This window comes from Cervus canadensis, chromosome 17, assembly GCF_019320065.1.
Source record: "Cervus canadensis isolate Bull #8, Minnesota chromosome 17, ASM1932006v1, whole genome shotgun sequence".
NCBI lineage: Eukaryota > Metazoa > Chordata > Mammalia > Artiodactyla > Cervidae > Cervus > Cervus canadensis.
Window position 1 is genome coordinate 60,573,832 of NC_057402.1, and position 20,430 is coordinate 60,594,261.

Genomic DNA, 20,430 nt, shown 5'->3' on the forward strand with positions numbered 1-20,430 from the left:
CACTAAAAACAGGAGAGTTCTATTCCAAAACACCAAAAACAAAGGAGAGTTCAGATGATTTAAATTATGTGTTTGTTTAACTGCTGATGAAAGCTAAAGCTTTCAACCTGTTCTAGAGCATAGAATAAAAAGAAAATCCTAAAATTATTTAAACACAAGCAGAAAATCCAATATATAAACATGACAAAAATAGAACAAAAAATAAAATTACAGATGAATTTCAGTTAGCAGTATGCCTGCAAAAATTCCAAATCAAACTAAGATACTCATATTTCAATAGTAAATTTAAAAAGCAACACTTTTTTAACCAAAAGGAGTTTGTTGAATGAATAATAAAAGGAAAAAAAATTTCAATACTAAAAATGGACTATTTCACAATGACAAAAGTTTAAGGAGTTTAATTGTTTATGCAAAAAGCATTTGGTTACATCCACCACTTGGTTTTGATTAAAGTTCCTTAAGAAATACATAAAAGGTAAGAGAGTTCACCTAATATAATATATAAGAATCTCAAATTTAAAGTTAGCATTTTGATGACAGACTATTTACATCAAAATAACTTACCTATTGGAACTAAGACCTGATACCACCCCCAGTAGGGTCTTATAAACAAGACAGAACTGTAAACCAACAAATGCACTCAGTTTGTTCATCTATGCGTACAGTTCTTCTATCATTGATAACATGCTATTCACATAGGGAAATAGCTCATTCATCAGACAAAAATTTGATTATATAAATTCAATCAATGTTTTCATCTTACTCTTTCACCAAGTTTAAACTCTCACAGGATAAATTTTGCCCACTCCTAACCAGTTCCTTGCTTCCCTGGTGACTTAGTGGTAAAGAAAACCACCTGCCAATGCAGGAGATGCGGATTCAATCCCTGGGTCGGGAATATCCCCTGGAGAAGGAAATGGCAACCCACTCCACTATTCTTGTCTGGGAAATCCTATGAACAGAGGAGCTATGGGGTTGCAAAAGAGTTAGATGTGACTTAGTGACTAAACAACAAGACAAGTTTTCTGCCTTGAAAATCCTACCCTAAACCATCATCCCATCCCTCACGATCTTAATTTCCTGCTTTTGAAATACTACTAAACCTTGTCAAAGTGCTGTTTTCCCTTTCTGCTGTAGTTTTAATAAACTCAACTTTGCTTGCTCATAGCTGTCTCTGAGAGTCTTTTTGCGTAACAGACCAGAAACAACATGCTAGTCAAACCAAGAAGGGTCCATTAAAACCTAACTAAATCAAGGGTGGGTGATATTTCCACAATTGTTGAAGTGCTCTGAAACTACCAGTCAGTAAATTTTATCAACATAACTAAAATCCAGATAATCTGGGAGAGAAGAATCACAACTATTAGTATTTTCAAAGGATTTAGTATGTAATTTGAAAAAAAAAAAAAAAAAGGAAACTCCATGAAAAAGAGGAAGGAGACCACTTACCCCTAAAACAACACAAAACTTTTCAGATACAGAAAAATTATCAAGTAAGAAAATAAACTGAAAGAAGATACTCCTGACACAAAGTGAAAATATTAACAATAATTAAAATTATTGAATAAAAAGAAGGACATACCTTATCCTTGAATAGGAAGACTATTATTAAAAACCAATTCTCCCCTAAATTAATTTATTAAAAGTTGATGAAATTGCAGTCTAAACTGTAATTTCTTCTAACGAGAAGACACGAGACAGGAGGCAGAAGAAGAGACACACAGACCCACAGAACAGAAATGGCGCCCGTCACAGATGAGACTATAGCACATGTGCAAGATGGCAGTACAGACAAATGGGCAATTATTGGCAAATAATCGCAGGTAATGGCAGATAACTTGGCAACTCTAAGATTCCAAATAAAAAGTTTCTGTGATTTAAGAACTCGAATTAAAAAAACACAAAAGAATTAGAAGTTAACATAGGTGAAGAGTTCTATGGGATCAGTATAAATATCTTTCCAAAATGACATGAACTCAGAAGCCATAGAAGCGAACATGGTTATACCTGGACATGTAACAATCAAATACATTCTTATAACAAAAATGAAGCTTAAAAGTGTGTAAAAAGTGTCTGCAATGCATGACAATCCAAAGCTTATTCCCCCAATAAGAAATGAGCTCTTTGAAATCAGCGAAGGACTAAAACCTCCCCACAGCCCCAAAATTGGACATAAAAAGAAAATAAAAAATACAGATGGCTAATAAACATATGAAAAAATGATCAAACTCAAAAACAAAAGAAGTACAATTTAAGACAATAGTTTGGGCTATCACACTGGCAAAGATTTCAAATATTCATAAAATTCATTATCTGTGAGATTGTGGGAAAGTTGGCAATCTCATCCATTGTCATTTGAGGATCAAGTTGTTACCATGTATTTAAGGAAATCTTGTGGTCATTTTCAAAATTTGAAATATGCATATACTTAATCCCAGTATTTTAACTGTTAAGTAATTTATTATGATATAATATACAAATGCAAATTATTGATATATAGGGAGGTTCATTGCACAGAAATTTGGTACTAACATAAATATCTATGAATAAGAAATGTTTGAAACATTTAATTATATTTCATGTACAAAACAATCATGCAGTCATTCAACAGATGACACAGATATGTATTACTGAAACAGAAAAAAAGGGCATTGAAAAAACTGTTAAATGAAAGCAAATTTGCAGAATAATGTGTACAATATAGCTCTACTTCCAGAACCCCCTAAAATAGCTTGTGTCTGTGTGTGCGCATCTATCTGCTTAAAGAACGCACACAACTCCCTTAATAGAGGAAAACTTGGAGATAGGATTAGGAGAGAAAAGGGCACTTAATTTATATATTAGATGTTTAAATATGCTTTGAAAATTTTTGAAAAAAAAATTAATAGATCTTATTTTTTAAATTTACTACATGGCAAATGAAAATTATAAATGTATATTTATGGGAGTACTGAGCAATTCCATCACTTTGAGTTTCTTGTGCAATATAATTTCCTCTACTGAGGCTCCTGGGATTGAGTCAAGTGGAAGCAAGGGAAACAGTCACCATGCCCAAATTAAAGTCTCATCGATGATATCCCAACATGAGCATTTCTCAGTTAACCATTTCTTATCTGCAGGAGGTATCCACTGCAACATAGGAAAGAGAAGAGTTTCCAAGCACAAAGAAGACTGTGTCACTGTATTGGAGAAGCTGGTGGCAGAAGTAATGGCACCTACAGTAACAAATCCACCTTGTCTCTGTGGTCATCACCTGCAAGGACATAGTGGGGAAAATTGGCAAAGGTGAGGCACACATTTTCTCAGGAGCCTGTCCGAGGGCTATGAAGTCCTTGTACACTCTTCTTCTATGTGTTCTGGAACAAATATATCCAGAATACACAGAGAAAGCCACATTTTCAGCAGCTGGGTACCTGCTATGGCCAGAAAAATAACTAAGATTTCTAAAAATCAAGGATGCCAAACACTGCTGATACATTTTCTCCTTTGCTTGGCCAACAAATGGAGATCTCTAACTAATTCAGACTTTTATCTGTCTCTTTCCCTCTGAATTTGACTCATTAAAGTGCTAGGTCATTCATTCATTGAATCAATTATTTCAGGCAAAATTACTTGTCTACCCTTCAGTCTAATGATTACTGAGAATTACTATATCTCATGAATATAATAATTCTCTGGTAACACAACAGATCCAGCAAAGAAGTTTAGTCTGTGTGTGTGTGTGTGTTAGTTGCTCAGTCATGTCTGACTCTTTGTGACCCCATGGACTATAGCTCATCAGGCTCCTCTATCCATGGAATTCTTGAGGCAAGAATAGTGGAGTGGGTTGCCATTCCCTTCTCCAGGGGATCTTCCTGACCCAAGGATTGAACCCAGTCTCCCGCATTGCGAGCAGATTCTTTTACCGTCTGAGCCCCCAGGGAAGCCCGAGTTTACTTTACTAGATAAGAAAAGTTAAGGAAATATTTTATATTAACTGTAAATGTACTGAGATGTAGAAAAACTATGAAGGTATATAAGAAAAGCTGTATCTCAACTCATTACACAATCTAGCCTTTCAATTAGAATGTAGCCATAAGACATAAATCTTCAGAAAACTGACACCTAACTTCCTACACAGACGTGGTTGCTCCTAGAAAGCAAGGACTATTCTGACAAAACCCTTACCTTCAGAGGGCAGCCCTCAGACAAGAGGGAGGCAAAAGGGCTCTGTCTGAAGAGTCTTCCTTCAGGCGTTTACTGGTATCATTCATCCCAGGAAGTCATCTTCTGAGGGGTGGAGGGGGAGAAACACCACTTCCAGTGAAAAAGGCGATTCAGCTGAAGTTGGGAAGTCACCCCTTTTCCATACTGATTTCTTTTGGAAGCTGCTTCCTGCTCTGTTATACAGCACTGAAATTACAGCTAGCTGCTCATAACTCTACACATTTCAATATCAGGACCTTGTATCAGAGCCTTTCTCTCTGGTGCTTTTCCAAAACTGACTGAATTACCTGGATCCCACTGAAAATTATGTTTCTTTTCTATCATTTGTTATTTGTTCTGCTTAGATGGCCAGGTTATTTATAAAACCACTGTATATCGTCTACTCATATATCTATTCTCAATAAAAGTTTGTTGAGAGCCTACTCTATCATAACCCATTAGGAGCTTGTGTCACAAAAATGAACTTAAAAGCATCATGCCATTAAAATTAAAACCCCATTTGGTGAATCAATCATACAAAAACAAAAACAACTGAGAAGTAACTTAGTAAATGGTCTTACAGAGGGAGATTCACTGATAGCGATGTGAGTCTAAATATCAGTAGCATGTCACTGCTGCTTTCCTCTACAACCACCAGCTCTCAGGAAAACAAAATGAGACAAACAATAGCATTCCTCATGGAATCTACAGAATCAGCAGTGATGCTTCCTCTCTATGTTTAGTGATTTATGTCTTGTCTAACTAGTGAAAGTGAAAGTCGCTCAGTCGTGTCTGACTCTTTGCAAACCCATGGACTATACAGTCCATCGAATTCTCCAGGCCAAGATACTGGAGTGGGTAGTGGTTCCCTTCTCCAGGGGATCATCCCAACCCAGGGATTGAACCCAGGTCTCCCACATTCCAGGCAGATTCTTTACCAACTGAGACACCAGGGAAGCCCAAGAACACCGGAGTGGGTAGCCTATTCCTTCTCAGCAGATCTTCCCAACCCAGGATTCAAACTGGGGTCTCCTGCAATGCAGGTGGGTTCTTTACCAGCTGAGCTACTAGGGAAGCCCCCTGTCTAACTAAAGACTTGTCAGTTTCATCAATCTGCAGAAATCTAGCTTTTGGTTTCATGGGTTTTCCCTATAGTTATGCTGGGTTTTACCATTATGTCATTGACCTTTGCTCAAAAATTTATTATTTACTTTGGGTATTCTCTGCATGATATAATTAATAACCTTTTTCTTTCAAATGGTTTGTTTTTTATTCTGAAGTATCTCTCTTAGAAGCAATGTGCACCTGCTTAATTTTTTAAATGAAATCTTCCAGTTTCTGTCTTTTAAATTTAATATAATTGTCATGTGGTTAGATTTGTGTCTACCATTTTCCTATCCATTTTCTAGATGTCTTATATATTCTTGGTTTCTCTGTTCATTCTAAGCTGCATTGTTGTATTAAATAGACACTTCTTTTCACACTATTTTAATTAGTTGGTAGCTTTTTAAAAATATTTTTGAGTTATTTGCTTAGTATTGACCCTAGGGTTTATAAGAGGCACCTCAAATTATCACAATCTATTTCAGAATAACACTAATTTTGTTACCTAACCTTTTATATATCTTAAACTATCAGAGAAATGATTCTATCACTCCTTTGGTTCAGATTTTCCAACAGATCAATGACTGAAACCGTCTTTGGCCGTGGCATATTTATAAAAGCAACTATGAGCCTGAGATATGTGACAGTCACTAAACACTAAAGATCCCACCACCACTGGACAGATAGGCAAGCTGACAAGTCATGGAGACCAGCAAGCACAATCAGTGGTCCAGTTTCATGTTTGACTAATGCAGCAGATTCTCACTGTCACTGTAATTCCCTAAAAGGGTATCAGTGTCCTTTAGGACAAAATGCTTACCTCTGTGAGAATTCACACAGGCCTTTGAGGATGGAGGCAGAATTATTCCCAACACTCTTCTTTATGTCTCATCTCAAGGGGAAGGAATAAGCTCATCCATATGAAACCTAGTTTTTGGAACATGTCAGTCTGTGGGAAAGAATAAATGTGCATCTAGATGAGAAGTAGGCTAAGTTCATTTGTCAGCATATACAAGTCAGGAGTGTTCACTATGTATATGCATGTAATACATATAATCACTCTTCTGAGATACTTCTGATATTATTCAAAAGACTGATAGTGAAAAAATTTGGGGTAGAAAAGTGCCTCGTATGACTCACCAGATTATTAATGCTTCACACTCTTTGGATTAACAGACACCTCATAAAAGCAATAAAATTCTAAACTGCTTAATAACATAGTAAAAATAATCTAGCAACATACATTTATTACAACTGGATATTACCTCTAGAAAGCATTGCTGTGAATTTTCCCAGAGAAAGGAGCTCGTACAAGTGATGAAAACAGCACTTATTTGGGGTGGCAATGGAATTCAAGCAGCAAAATATCCCTTCTCTTTAACATCACTTCCAGTCTACAAAGCACAAAGGAAGTCAGGGAGTTGAGAAATAAAATGTTCTTAATGGAATATCTATAACAAGCTGTTATAAGAAATACATCAAAGATATTCATTGGGCAGTCAACATGACAAAAACAATAAATGCTCACTCTTTGGAACATATTTGTTTAGAAATATTTTTTCTAAGGCATTGGTCTTCTTAGATCTTTCTTTAAGCATATTAGAAATTCCACTTGGGGTATACAAAAGTGGCTAAGGAAATCCATGTAAAAAAAAAACAAACTAAAAACAAGAACTGGAAATTTAGTCATTTCACATCTGAAAATGTTTAATGTAGTATGTAGTTGAAGCCAGTACTCACATGTAACTCTCTTGGTTGATGGAAAAAAAAGAAACAAAGAAACAATGATTCAATCCTAGTGACTGGCTGGCAAGCAAATTAAAATATATTGTGAAGGTCTTACATACAGTAATTACTTTTCAATTACCATATATTTGTCTCAGTTACTGAAGAAAAATTAAAATTCATTATGTTTGTATTTTGACCATCTATAAATAGCCCTTACGAGAGGACTCCAGCAGCTCAGACAACTATGTGAATGGCTCAAGTGTAGGTACAACCATACCTAGAATTTTCAATGCTCATGTGCTAATTCTCCAGGGTCTACAAATGTATTCATGCTACCAGCTAAATACTAAAAGAGTTGCAATTTCATCCTCAAATTAAAAGCAGAGACATAACTTTGCCAACAAAAACCATCTAGTCAAAGCTATGGTTTTTCCAGTAGTCATGTATGGATGTGAGAGTTGGACTATAAAGAAAGCTGAGCATTGAAGAATTGAGGCTTTTTTTTTTTTTTTTTTTTTTATACAGAAATAGTCCAAATAATTTTTTGAAGCACTATTCGAGTGTGTTTCCTCCATACTTCTTTTTTTTTTTTCATTTATTTTTACTAGTTGGAGGCTAATTACTTTACAATATTGTAGTGGGTTTTGTCATACATTGACATGAATCAGCCATGGATTTACATATATTCCCCTTCCTGATTCCCCCTCCCACCTCCCTCTCTACCTGATCCCTCTGGGTCTTCCCAGTGCACCAGGCCCGAGCACTTGTCTCATACATCCAACCTGGGCTGGTGATCTGTTTCACCATAGATAATATACATGTTTCGATGCTGTTCTCTCGAAACATCCCACCCTCGCCTTCTTCCACAGAGTCCAAAAGTCTGTTCTGTACATCTGTGTCTCTTTTTCTGTTTTGCATATAGGGTTATCATTACCATCTTTCTAAATTCCATATATATGTGAGCCATTAAAAAGAATTCATTTGAATCAGTTCTAATGAGATGGATGAAAAGGGAGCCCATTATACGGAGTGAAGTAAGCCCAAAAGATAAAGAACATTACAGCATACTAACACATATATATGGAATTGATGCTTTTAAACTGTGTTGTTGAAGACTCTTGAGAGTCCCTTGGACTGCAAGGAGATCCAACCGGTCTATCCTAAAGGAAATCAGTCCTGAACATTCATTGGAAGGACTGATGCTGAAGCTGAAGCTCCAATTCTTTGGCCACCTGATGCGAAGAACTTACTCATTGGAAAAAACCCTGATGCTGGGAAAGGTTGAAGGTGGGAGAAGGGGACGACAGAGGATGAGATGGTTGGATGGCATCACTGACTCCATGGACATGAGTTTGAGTAAACTCTGGGAGTTGGAGATGGACAGGGAGGCCTGGTGTGCTGCAGTCCATGGGGTCGCAAAGAGTCGGACATGACTGAGTGACTGAACTGAACTGAGAAACTGTACAGTTCAGTCCCTTTAATGCATGCAAGAAGCTAAACTTTTCAATATCACAGTTCTTCCTGGTACCATACAAATGAAATCACTGATCTCCTTCTTGTAAATATTTTTCTTAGGGTGGCTATCTATATAAGACCTCAGTTTCTCAGAAGTAATTATCTAACTCATTTTGTTCAGATTTTTAAATGAGATCAATTATTATAGCAATTGATACACATATGAATTTCTAAAATATGGCACTGCTCGCCTCAGAAGGTATAAGTCCAAAGGTTATCACTTATCCACCCTACACAGTTATAGAGACTAGACCCCAGATCAGTGATCCAGGCGCCTAAGGATGAGCCTTTCCTTCATGTTGTATCTCAAGGGGAAGGAATAAACTTGAGCTCTATCCTTGTTACCTTGTGGGAACAGAATAAAACTGTGGAAAGATTAGAAGTAAACCTGTCCATTGGTCTGTCAGGCACAAGACAGTAGGGTTCAATAATGTAACTGCCTATTAAATAAGCATTGCTTTGCTAGAATGTTTCCAATATTATTCCATCAATATTAATTGTGTTAGGCTCTGGTCTCCATAAGAGCAAATATTGTCCAACATTTTCTGCCAGACAAATTAAATGTGCAATAAGACTGTCTGAACATATTTAAAGTTCCAGGAAAATGTTGACCTCGTGAATAATTCAGTCACAACAATGCACATATAATGTATATATATATATATATATACTCTGTAAACTAATCTTCAGAATTATTTTATCCTCAAAGGTGATCCAATGGATTGGGGAGGACTAACCTGAAAAAAGCCATGATAGGGAAATAAAGAACATTATCTAAAAATCACTTATAGCACTTGATTGAGCTCAGGAACGTAGCAATTTGCAGGGGATGCACAGGGTTACACTACGCCTGATGGTACAGTCACAGCAAAGCAGGCAAGACTCACACAGGCACAATAGTTATGAGCATGTGACTGAGAGGGTGGGAGTGTGCAGAGAGGAAGAGTCAGACACTGAGATCTCTCACCATGAAATACTTCCCATCCCATTGTCACAATGATGTTCACCAGGCCACACTGCTGAGGATTCAGTGATATTTGGGCAAGCACATCCCTCAGTAGAAACAATTTCTCTCTGCCAAACTGGTAAGGAATAGCCTTGCCATTATTTCCATGCTTAATTTCTATATGAAACATCAGCAGGAAGGCGGAAAAAATAAAAAATTCTGGAAAAGTACAAAAAGAAGCCTCAAAGAATCACCAGATTATTAAGTACTCAAACTGTTTAAACAGACAGACTGCACAACACTAATTAAATTTTTCATTATTTAAAAAATAATAATTACTCAGGAATTTATAAAAGATTAGATGTTTCATTGAGAGTGCATTATTGGATTTCTTCTAAGATAAGCAGTTGGCAGAAGCGACAAAAACCAGCTTTTCTTTGGTAGGATGAAAATTCTATGCAATTGAAATATTACTTCCAACTTAGAAACCACAGAGGAAATTAGAGGAGTTGAAAAAGAAAATCTTCCAAACTGAATATTAATTGATCTGAGATTTAATTATATACATTTCTTGGCCACTTGTGTGACAAGAATAAAAATACACTTTGTTCCATGGAAGAGGAGAGTATAGAAAGTCATTTGTTCTAAGACCTGGTCAAAGTCTCTCCAAAGGACCTTTAGAATCAATCATTAAAACTGGGATTTCCCTTAAAACACATATGAAACAGACTGAAGGAATATGAATATTAACCTATAAAATGTCAAGAATTGGAAATGCAATGACCTCACATTTAAAAGTATTTAATGTAGCATATACTTGACCCCATCACTCAAATGTCTAGAAAATTTGTATTTGGGTGAGAAGTAAAACAACTGTATGAATTTTTGTGACAGCTAAAAATCTAATGAGCCAACTCATTAGTAAAGACCCTGATGCTGGGAAAAATTGAAGGCAGGAGGAGAAGGGGACAACAGAGGACAAGATGGTTTGATGGCATCATTGACTCAATGCACATGAGTCTGAGCAAGATTCAGGAAATGGTGAAAGACAGGGAAGCCTGGTGTGCTGCAGTCCATGGCATCACAAAGAGCAGGAAACAACTGAGCAACTGAACAAAACAACCAAATGCCCAGAGTATAATAATTCTGAGTGAATGGGTGCTATTAGCCAAGCACTCCAAGAGCTTCCATCTCTCCTTAAACCAGACACTTATAGCCCTCTGTACAGCTCATTTCCCTTGATACATACTATCAGGTGACCTTTCAAACACTTCTTCCTAGTTGGTGCTTCTACTAGACCGAGCTCCCTCCACATTTCTTGTCTAGCATGGTCCCTGGGAGGGATCTCAGCTGACAAGTGATTTTGGTCACTCAGTTTGTTCATATTCCAATGAGGAAGTCATCATTAATCCAGGCACATTAGTGAAACGGACTTTGATCCTAAGATATATGGCAGACTCTGAGCACTCAGGGTTCTGACACCCTCAGACACATTGACCCACAGTATTGAATAATGGAGACCATTCACCACAGTCAATGACAGCCCCATGACTGACTAGCACAGCTAGAATCTCACTGTCATATGAGTATTACAGGGTCTTAAAAGGAATGTCAGTACTTTTCAGATCAAATGCTTACTGATGTTACAATTCCCATCGGCTCTTGAGGATGAGATGGTAAAATTATTTTCAATACTTCCCTTCATGCCACATCTCAAGAAGAAGGGACAAATTCTTTCAAATGAAACTCAACTAATGGTCCATACAGAGTAAAAATATAGAAAAATGAGATTATATATGTCTATTTGTCAAACAAGCATAAGACAATAGGGCTTATCATATACCTTCATATCAAATATACTCATATTACTTTACTAGAATATTTCTGATATTATTCAAAGGGAGAAGGCACAAAAATCTTGGAAATAAAGGAGACAAAATATTGGACACCTCACCAGATAATTACTAACTCACCTTATTTGGGTTAATAGACACTTCACAAAATCAATTATCTACTTGATTATAAAAGTATAATTAAAATAAGCCATAAAATGAAAATCTGTTTTAAAATGGTATTACCTTTAGAGTGCATTATTTTGTTCCATCCTAAGACAGGGAGCAGGTGAAAGTAACAAAATCAGCCTTTTTTTTTTTTTTTATGGTAGTGAATACGCCATGCAACTGAACTGAACTAAGGGACTGAACTGAACTGATTCCATGCAATTCCAAAATCACTTCCATTTTTCAAAGCACAGAGGAAATCAAGGAAGTTGTGAAACAAAATATTTCCAATTGAATGCCAATTGATAAAAGTATTATTATAAAGAATTAACCACAGATATTCACTTGATCATCTATATAATGAGAAAAAATTATGTTTGTCCCTTGGAAAAGGGTAGTATAGAAAATCAATTTTTCTAAGACCTTGGTCTCAAATTTGACCCGTAATTCCCCAAGCATTACTTATAAACCCACTGAAGTAATATCACGATTGGCTGATAATGTCCACATAATATTCCAATTGGATATTTAATCATTTCATGTTTAAAATGTTTAATGAAGTATCTAATGCAATCTACCATCAAATATCTAGAAAATTTCTCCTTGAGTGACAAGAAAAAAAATCTTTTCCCACTCTTTGAATTGATGGGTTAATAAGCAAATTAAAACATATCATAAGATAATCTCAAAAATGCAATCAACTCTTCTATTTCCCATGTTTCTTTTACTTAAGAGATAAATGACAAGCAAAAACTAATAATTTATTTCTAATTAGCTATCTAATAGACCTAAACATGCTGATCCTCACAAAAGACTGTAACATCTAAGGAAACTGTATGATTGCCCGAGGATAAGCACAAACATTTCTTGCAATGTTTACCACTCATGTGCTGGTTCTCCACTGTTTGTTTACTATGTGTTGCCTGCCAAGCACTCTGAATTTTCATTTTACAATGATTATTCATAGTTTCTGTACAGGTCATTTCCTCTAGCACATGCTACCATCTTGGTTTTCTAATATCATAGTCCTTTTCTGGGGGTTACCACTAGCTGACTGAGTCCCATCCCAACACTTCTGTCTAGAGTGGTCTCTTATGCTGGACCTCAGTTCACATAAGTGATTTTGTCACTCATTTTGCTCAGACTCCAGTGAGATCTCTTTCTAAAGTCACCATCAGTCCAGGCACATTTGTGAAGGAGACTTTGATCCTGGGACATGATACAGACACTGACGTCTCAGGGACACACTGAGAGCACTCTGTCTCCCTGTGACACATTGGTTCGCACTATTCAATGGAGACCAGCATCAGTGGTAACCCGTCACATTGTTTGGACTGTATAGGTCACCAGTGATGGCTGGTTAGCACAGCCAGAGTCTCACTGTCACTGGAGGATTACACTCCCTGACAGTAATGTTAGTAGTTTCAGGACAAAGTACTTACCAGCATGAAAATTCCCACCAGCCCATAGGATGAGAGGCAGAATGATTCCCAATATTTTCTTTCATTTCATGTCTCAAGGGAAAAGAATAAAAGCATTTATATGAAACTGAGTTCTTAGTCCATGTCAATCTGCTGGCATAGAGTACAATTACGGAATGATGAAAAGTATAATGTTCATCTGTTAACCATGAATAACAAGACATTCACTGTGTCAAAGCAAACAAAGAGCTCCACAGAACAGCAAGGAGGGATAAGAGAGCCTTCTTCAGTGACCAATGAAAGAAACACAGGAATAAACATAGAGTAGGAAAGACCAGAGATCTCTTCAAGAAAATTAGAGAAAATAAGGGAACATTTCATGCAAAGATGAGTACCATAAAGGACAGAAATGGTATGGACCTAACAAGATATTAAGAAGAGGTGGCAAGAATACATAGAACTATACAAAAAAGATCTCATGACCCAGATAACCATGATCATGTGATCAACCACCTAGAGCCAGACATCCTGGAATACAAAGTCAAGGGGGCCTTAGGAAGCATCACTATGAACAAAGCTAGTGCAGGTGATGGAATTCTAGTTGAGCTATCTCAAATCCTAAAAGATGATGCTGTGAAAGTGCTGCACTCAATATGCCAGCAAATTTGGAAAACTCAGCAGTGGCCACAGGACTGGAAAAGGTCAGTTTTCATTCCAATCCCAAAGAAAGGCAATGCCAAAGAATGTTCAAACTATTGCACAGTTGCACTCATCTCACACACTAATAAAGTAATGCTCAAAATTCTCCAGGCCAGGCTTTAACAGTATGTGAACTGTGAACTTCAAGCTGGATTTAGAAAAGGCAGAGGAACCAGAAATCAAATTGCCAACATCTGTTGGATCATCAAAAAACGCGGAGAGTTCCAGAAAAACATCTACTTCTGTTTTATTGACTAAGCCAAAGTATTTGTGTGGATCACAACAAAGTGTGGAATATTCTTCAAGAGATGGGACTACCAGACCACCTGACCTGCCTCTTGAGTAATCTGTATTTGCACGTCAAGTAGCAACATTAGAACCGGACATGGAACAACAGACTGGTTTCAAACTGGGAAAGAAGTACATCAAGTCTGTATATTGTCACCATGCTTATTTAACTTACATGCAGAATACATCATGAGGAATGACGGGCTGGATGAAGCACAAGCTGAAATCAAGATTGCTGGGAGAAATATCAATAACCTCAGATATGCAGATGACACCACCCTTATGGCAGAAAGCAAAGAAGAACTAAAGAGCTTCTTGATGAAGAAAGTGAAAGAGGAGATGGAAAAAGCTGGTTTAAAATTCAACATTCAGAAAACTAAGATCAAGGCATCTGGTCCATCACTTCATAGCAAATAGATGGGGAAACAGTGGAAACAGTGACAGACTTGGGGGGCCTTCAAAATCACTGCAGACGGTGACTGTAGCCCTGAAATTTAAAAAAAAAAATGCTTGTTCCTTGGAAGAAAAGCTACAACCAACCCAGACAGCATATTAAAAAGCAGAGACATTACTTGCCAACAAAGGCCCATCTAGTCAAAGCTATGGTTTTTCCCATAGTCATGTATAGCTTCCCTGGAGGCTCAGAGGGTAAACCATCTGCCTGCAATGCAGGAGACCCAGGTTCCATCCCTGGGTTGGGAAGATACCCTGGAGAAGGAAAGGGCAACCCACTCTGGTATTCTTGCCTGGAAAATCCCATGGACGAGAAGCCTGGTAGGCTATAGTCCATGGGGTCGCAAAGAGTCGGATACGACTGAGTGACTTCACTTTCTTTCTTTCTTATTTATAGATTTGAGAGTTGGACTAGAAAGAAAGCTGACTGCCAAAGAATTGATGCTTTTGAACTGTGATGTTGGAGAAGGCTCTTAAGAGTCCCTTGGACTGCAAGGAGATCCAATCAGTCCATCCTAAAGGATATCATTCCTGAATATTCATTGGAAGGACTGATACTGAAGCTGAAACTCCAATCCTTTGGCCACCTGTTGTGAAGAACTGACTCACTGGAAAAGACCCCGATGCTGGGAAAGATTGAGGGCAGGAGACAATGAGGACAACAGAGGCTGAGATTGTTGGATGGCGTTACTGACTCAATGGACACGAGTTTGAGTAAGCTCCAGGAGTCGGTGATGGACACGGAAGCCTGGCATGCTGCAGTCCATGGGGTCGCAAATAGTCGATGACTGAATGACTGAAATGAACTGAAGTAAACAAAAGTACTATCTCTCTAATAGGATCTTCTGATGTTATTCAAAATGGAGGAAGCATTAAAATCCTGGGGGAAAAGTACACAGAAACCTCAGATGACCCAGACTATTAAAAGCTTCACATTGTTTAGATTAGCAGACTCCAAAAACCATCTATAATCTTGCTTGCTAAAAACACATACTAGAAAAATTTAGAAAATACACTTATTAAAAATTGCAATGTTACCTCTGGAGTGCACTGTTCTGATAATTTCCATAGAAGGGAGCTGATACAAGTGTAAAATCAGCATTACTTGGATAACTGGTAGGAATTCCATCCAACTCTAATTTCATCTCTAATCTATAGAATATATTGGGAAATTAGGGAATTTGACAAAACCATCATAATTGAAAGTTTATAAACTAATAACATATTATAAGGAATAAACCATAGATTTCACTTGACTATGTAAGAAGAAAAATAATGCTCACTACTTGGATCAGGATAACATTGAAAGTCATAACACTTTCAGTCTCAAAGTTCCCCCAAAGACTTCCCTTGGCAACAGGTATTAATACTAGGATCTCCCCTTCAACATTATGAAACCCACTAACACAATATAAATATCAGGCAATGAAATCTACCTAGAATATCAATGATTGGAAATGTAATAATTTTTAATTAAAAATGCTTAATACAGTATCTACTTGGATCCATAATACAAATGTCTAGAAAATTCTTCTGATACTAGAATTGCTTACTGATATTAGTATTCCCATTGGCCCTTGAGGATGGAAAGCAGAATTATTCCCAATATTTTCCTCCATGGCATATATCAAGAAGGAAGAGGCTCATCCATACAAAACCTAGTTTTTGGCCCACATCAACCTGTGGGAAAGTATACATGTGGAAAGATGAAAGGTATGTCTCTGTGTCAAAACTGCATAAGACAGGAAGATCTGCTGTGTATCTTTATGTAAAATATATGAATTTATTACTCCTCTAGGATTTTTCTGGTTAAAGAAGAGAAAGTATTAAATCTTAAAAATAAAGGAGACTGAAGTTTCAGATATCTCAATGGATTATCGGTGCTAATAAAGTTGTATTAACTAGCTACTCATCAACTCAATGCAATTTTTATTATTTAAAAATAATAAACAATACAAAGAACAAATTTACTAAAATTGGCTGTTACCCTAGGAGTGCATTGTTTTGTTACTTCCCAATTAAGAGAGCTAGCACAAGTGACAAAATCAGTACTTTATTGGTGTAGTGGTGATATTTATGGAACTGTAATGTCATGTCCAATATACAAAGTACAAATGAAATTAGAGAAGCTGCAAAATAAAGTTTTTTAATGGCATATTCAGCTACAAGAAATTATAAGAATTCATAATAGATATTCCTTGATCATAAGATGACAAGAAAATTATGTTCACAACTTTGACCACAGTAGAAAAGACATAATTTTTCTAAGATATTTGTCTCCAAATTTTCCTAGCACATTTGCTGAAAAATTATTAAAACTAGGATATTTCTTTAAACACATTAGAAACTCAATGAAAATACATGAAAGTGGCCAATGAAATTCATGCAAAAAATCTAAGAATTTGAAGTGTAATCCTTTCACATCTAAAAGTGTTTAATGCAGCATGTAGTTGAAGCCAGCATTCAAAATATACGAAATTGCTTGCTCAGTTTATAGGAAAAATGAAAAACAAAGAAACAACTGTTCTAATTCTAGTGACTTTGTTGGCAACAAATTAAAAGATGTCTTGGAGATTCCATACACCTACTTTCAGTTGGGCTTCCCTGTCTCAGATGGTAAGCAATTCGCCTACAATGCAGGAGACCTGAGTTCAATCCCTGAGTCAAGAAGATCCCCTGGAGAAGGGAATGGCTTCCCATTACAGTATTCTTGCCTGGAGAATCCCACAGATAGAGGAGACCAGCGGGCTACAGTTCATGGGGTTGCAAACTCTTCAATTTACATATAACTGTTCTACTTAATAGAAAATGAAAAGTAGAAGTTCGTAACCTTGAATTTTGACAATCCAAGCACACTGAAGACATCAATAATCACTCAGAATATTTTGGCAGCTCAGACAAATGTGTGAATGGTTCAAGTGTAGTTACAAAGATGTCTCATGGAACTCACTATTCAAGTAGTGATTACCCAGAATTTATTTACTACAGGTTTGTAGATGCTGGCAGCCAAGTACCCAGAGTTAATCATATCATCCCAAATTGATTGTTGATCAACCACTGTACAATTCAGCTCCTCTAGCACATGTCGGCATCTTAGTTTCCCAATACCATAGTCCCTATTTGGGGTACAGCACCTGCTGAGCAAACTGAATATCCCTCCACATTTTTGACTAGCATGGCCTGTGGACTGGACCTTAACTAAGCGATTTTGTCACTCATTTTGTTCTGATTCCAATGAGGTTCATTTTAAAAGTCACCATTTTTCCAGGTGCACTTATAAAAGGAAACTTTAGAATGAAACATGTAGTAGACACTGAGCTGTTAGGACTCTGTCTTCCTGGGGACACACTGGTCCACACTATTCAACCATGGAGACCAGCATCAATGGTGACCCCAAGGCTGACTAGCATAGTCAGAGCCCCACTGTCATTGGAGGGTGACACTCCCATTATACTCCCTGAGAGGAATGTCAGTATCTTCAGGACAAAGTGTTTACCAGCATGAAAAATTCCCACTAACCCTTCAGGATGAGAGGTAGAATTGTTCCTGAAGCTCTCCTTCATGTCAGATCTCAAGGGAATAAACTCATTCATACGAAACCAAGCTCTTGGTCCATCTTGAATTGTAGCAACAGAGTAAATATTTATAAAGATGGGAAGTGATAATGTCCATTTATCAACCAAACAGAAGATGGAATGGTTCTCTGTGTACTTGTTGTTCAGTCGCTCAGTCATGTCTGACTCTTTGCGACGCCATGGATTGCAGCATGCCAGGCTTCCCTCTCCTTTACCATATCCTAGAGTTTGCTCATCTCCTGGGGTTTACTTAGGTATTTTAAAGTTTTATTCCAAGCAAAGAAAGAGCAAACATTATTGAAATAAAAGAGACATGCATCCAACCTGGGCTAGTGATCTGTTTCACCCTTGATAGTATACTTGTTTCAATGCTATTCTCTCAGAACATCCCACCCTCGCCTTCTCCCACAGAGTCCAAAAGTCTGTTCTGTACATCTGTGTCTCTTTTCCTGTTTTGCACATAGGGTTATCGTTACCATCTTTTTAAATTCCATATATAAGCGTTAGTATACTGTATTGGTCTTTATCTTTCTGGCTCACTTCACTCTGTGTAATGGGCTCCAGTTTCATCCATCTCATTAGAACTGATTCAAATGAAGACCCAGACGGATGGGATGGGGAGGGAGGCGGGAGTGGGGATCAGGATGGGGAACACATGTAAATCCATGCCTGATTCATGTCAATGTATGGCAAAACCCACTACAATATTGTAAAGCAATTAGCCTCCAACTAATAAAAATAAATGAAAAAAAATTTAAAAAAAGAAATAAAAGAGACAGAAAACATGAATAACTCACCATATTATTAATGCCTCACAGTATTTGAATTAACAGAGTCTTCATAAAGCCATGTGAATTCCTGATTTCTTAAAAACAATAATAAAAACAACCCTGCAAAAATCTTATTGAAAATTGGGTTGTATTTCTGGAATATATTGTTTTGCCATTCCCAGATGCCATTCCTAGATGTCATGCTACCAATGACAAAATGGCACTTCCCTGGTGTGTTGGTGAGAATTCCAAGCAACAAAATGTACCTTCCATTAAACATCACTTCCAATCTATAAAGCACGAGGAAAAATTTGGGAGATTGAGAAAGAAAATCTTCTTAATATAATGACACAGGTTTATGCAATATTCACCATAGACTGTCACTGGACAACTGGACAGCAGAACAGTTACACTCACTCTTCAGAACATGGTAGTATACAGATTAAGTTTTTACAAGCCATTAGTTCAAAGTCTCCCAGTACACATGCCTCAGAACCATGCATTACAACCAGAGTCATTCTTATACACATATGAAACACATTGAGGGCAGAAGTCATGATATATACACATAAAAATGCAAGAATTTTATTATGATTTCACATCTAAAAATGTTTAATACAGCATATAATTGAAGCAGCAATCAAATGTATGTGAAACTGCTTCCTCACATAATGGGAGAAAAAAGAGAGATACAACTAAATGGCAGTTGAAAACTCAAGACAGAGTTGGCAAGTAGATTAAAAATACTATGAAGACATTCCAAAATACAGTATCTATGCTTCAATTTCCATGTAATTGTTTCATTTAATATAGAAGTGAAGAATAAAAACCTATGATCTCTTTGAATTTTGACCATCTAATTGCCCTAAAGAGACTGTCACGCAGAAGATTCCAGCAGCTCAGACAAACATGTGTAGGCACAACTGCACCCCACATTTTCAGCACTCATGTGCTGGTTCTCTAGAGTCTAATGCTGCCACATGAGCACTCAAGAGAGTTTCCACATTATCCCAGCACTGTAGAAGTACAATCTCTGCCTAGTTCAGTTTATCAAACACACGCACGTTGGTGAACTTTCAAATACAACAGTCCCTCTTGATACCTCATAGATGAAAAAGCTCAACTCTCCCTCCATATTTTGTACAAGGTGGGTTCTAGTCCTCAGTTTCACATAATTGATTAGGTCACTCATTTTGTTCAGATTTTCTGAGATGAATTGTTACAGTCATCAATCCAGGCACATTACTAGAGAGGGTATTTCGAACCTCAGTTAAACAACAGACCAGGTATTCAGGAGTTCATCACCCACAGACACACTGAACTACCATATTCAGTCTTGGAGACCATATACTTCCAAAGGCTCCAAGGCTGACCAGAATAGTCAAAGACTTACTGTTATTGACCTCTAATATTGACCTCAAAATTATATTACCTCTAAGAGGAATGGAGTATTTTCAGGACAAAGTGTGTACCAGTGTGAGAACAAATCTCAAAGATGAAAAGGCTAACTTATTCTCAATCCTGTCCTTTATGTCACTCTCTTGCATATGAAACTCAGTACGAGATCCATGCTACATGAAAGAATAAAGTAAAATGTGGAAAGATAAGAGGTAAATGTGTCCATTGGTCTCCTAGACACAAAGTGGTAGAGTTCACAAACGCACCCTCATTTGAAATAAAATAATGCATTTGTCTCCTAAAATGTTCCTGATGTTATTCCAACATTAAGTTAATCTCTACCCTCCA

At 37.1% G+C, this 20,430-nt stretch overlaps 1 long non-coding RNA gene across 6 annotated transcripts in view; it reads right to left on the reverse strand.

Annotated features, from left to right (window-relative positions):
• Positions 1-383: 383 nt before the first annotated feature.
• The window catches only part of LOC122454830, an 80,944-nt gene continuing 60,897 nt past the window's right edge, over positions 384-20,430 (reverse strand). For all 6 annotated transcript variants that reach the window (XR_006273531.1, XR_006273534.1, XR_006273532.1 and 3 more), the window contains 4 exons: positions 6,555-6,683; positions 6,110-6,238; positions 4,168-4,269; positions 384-3,253 (listed from right to left, as the gene is read on the reverse strand). This is a non-coding gene — a long non-coding RNA (uncharacterized LOC122454830). The remainder of the gene's footprint in view (positions 3,254-4,167; positions 4,270-6,109; positions 6,239-6,554; positions 6,684-20,430) is intronic.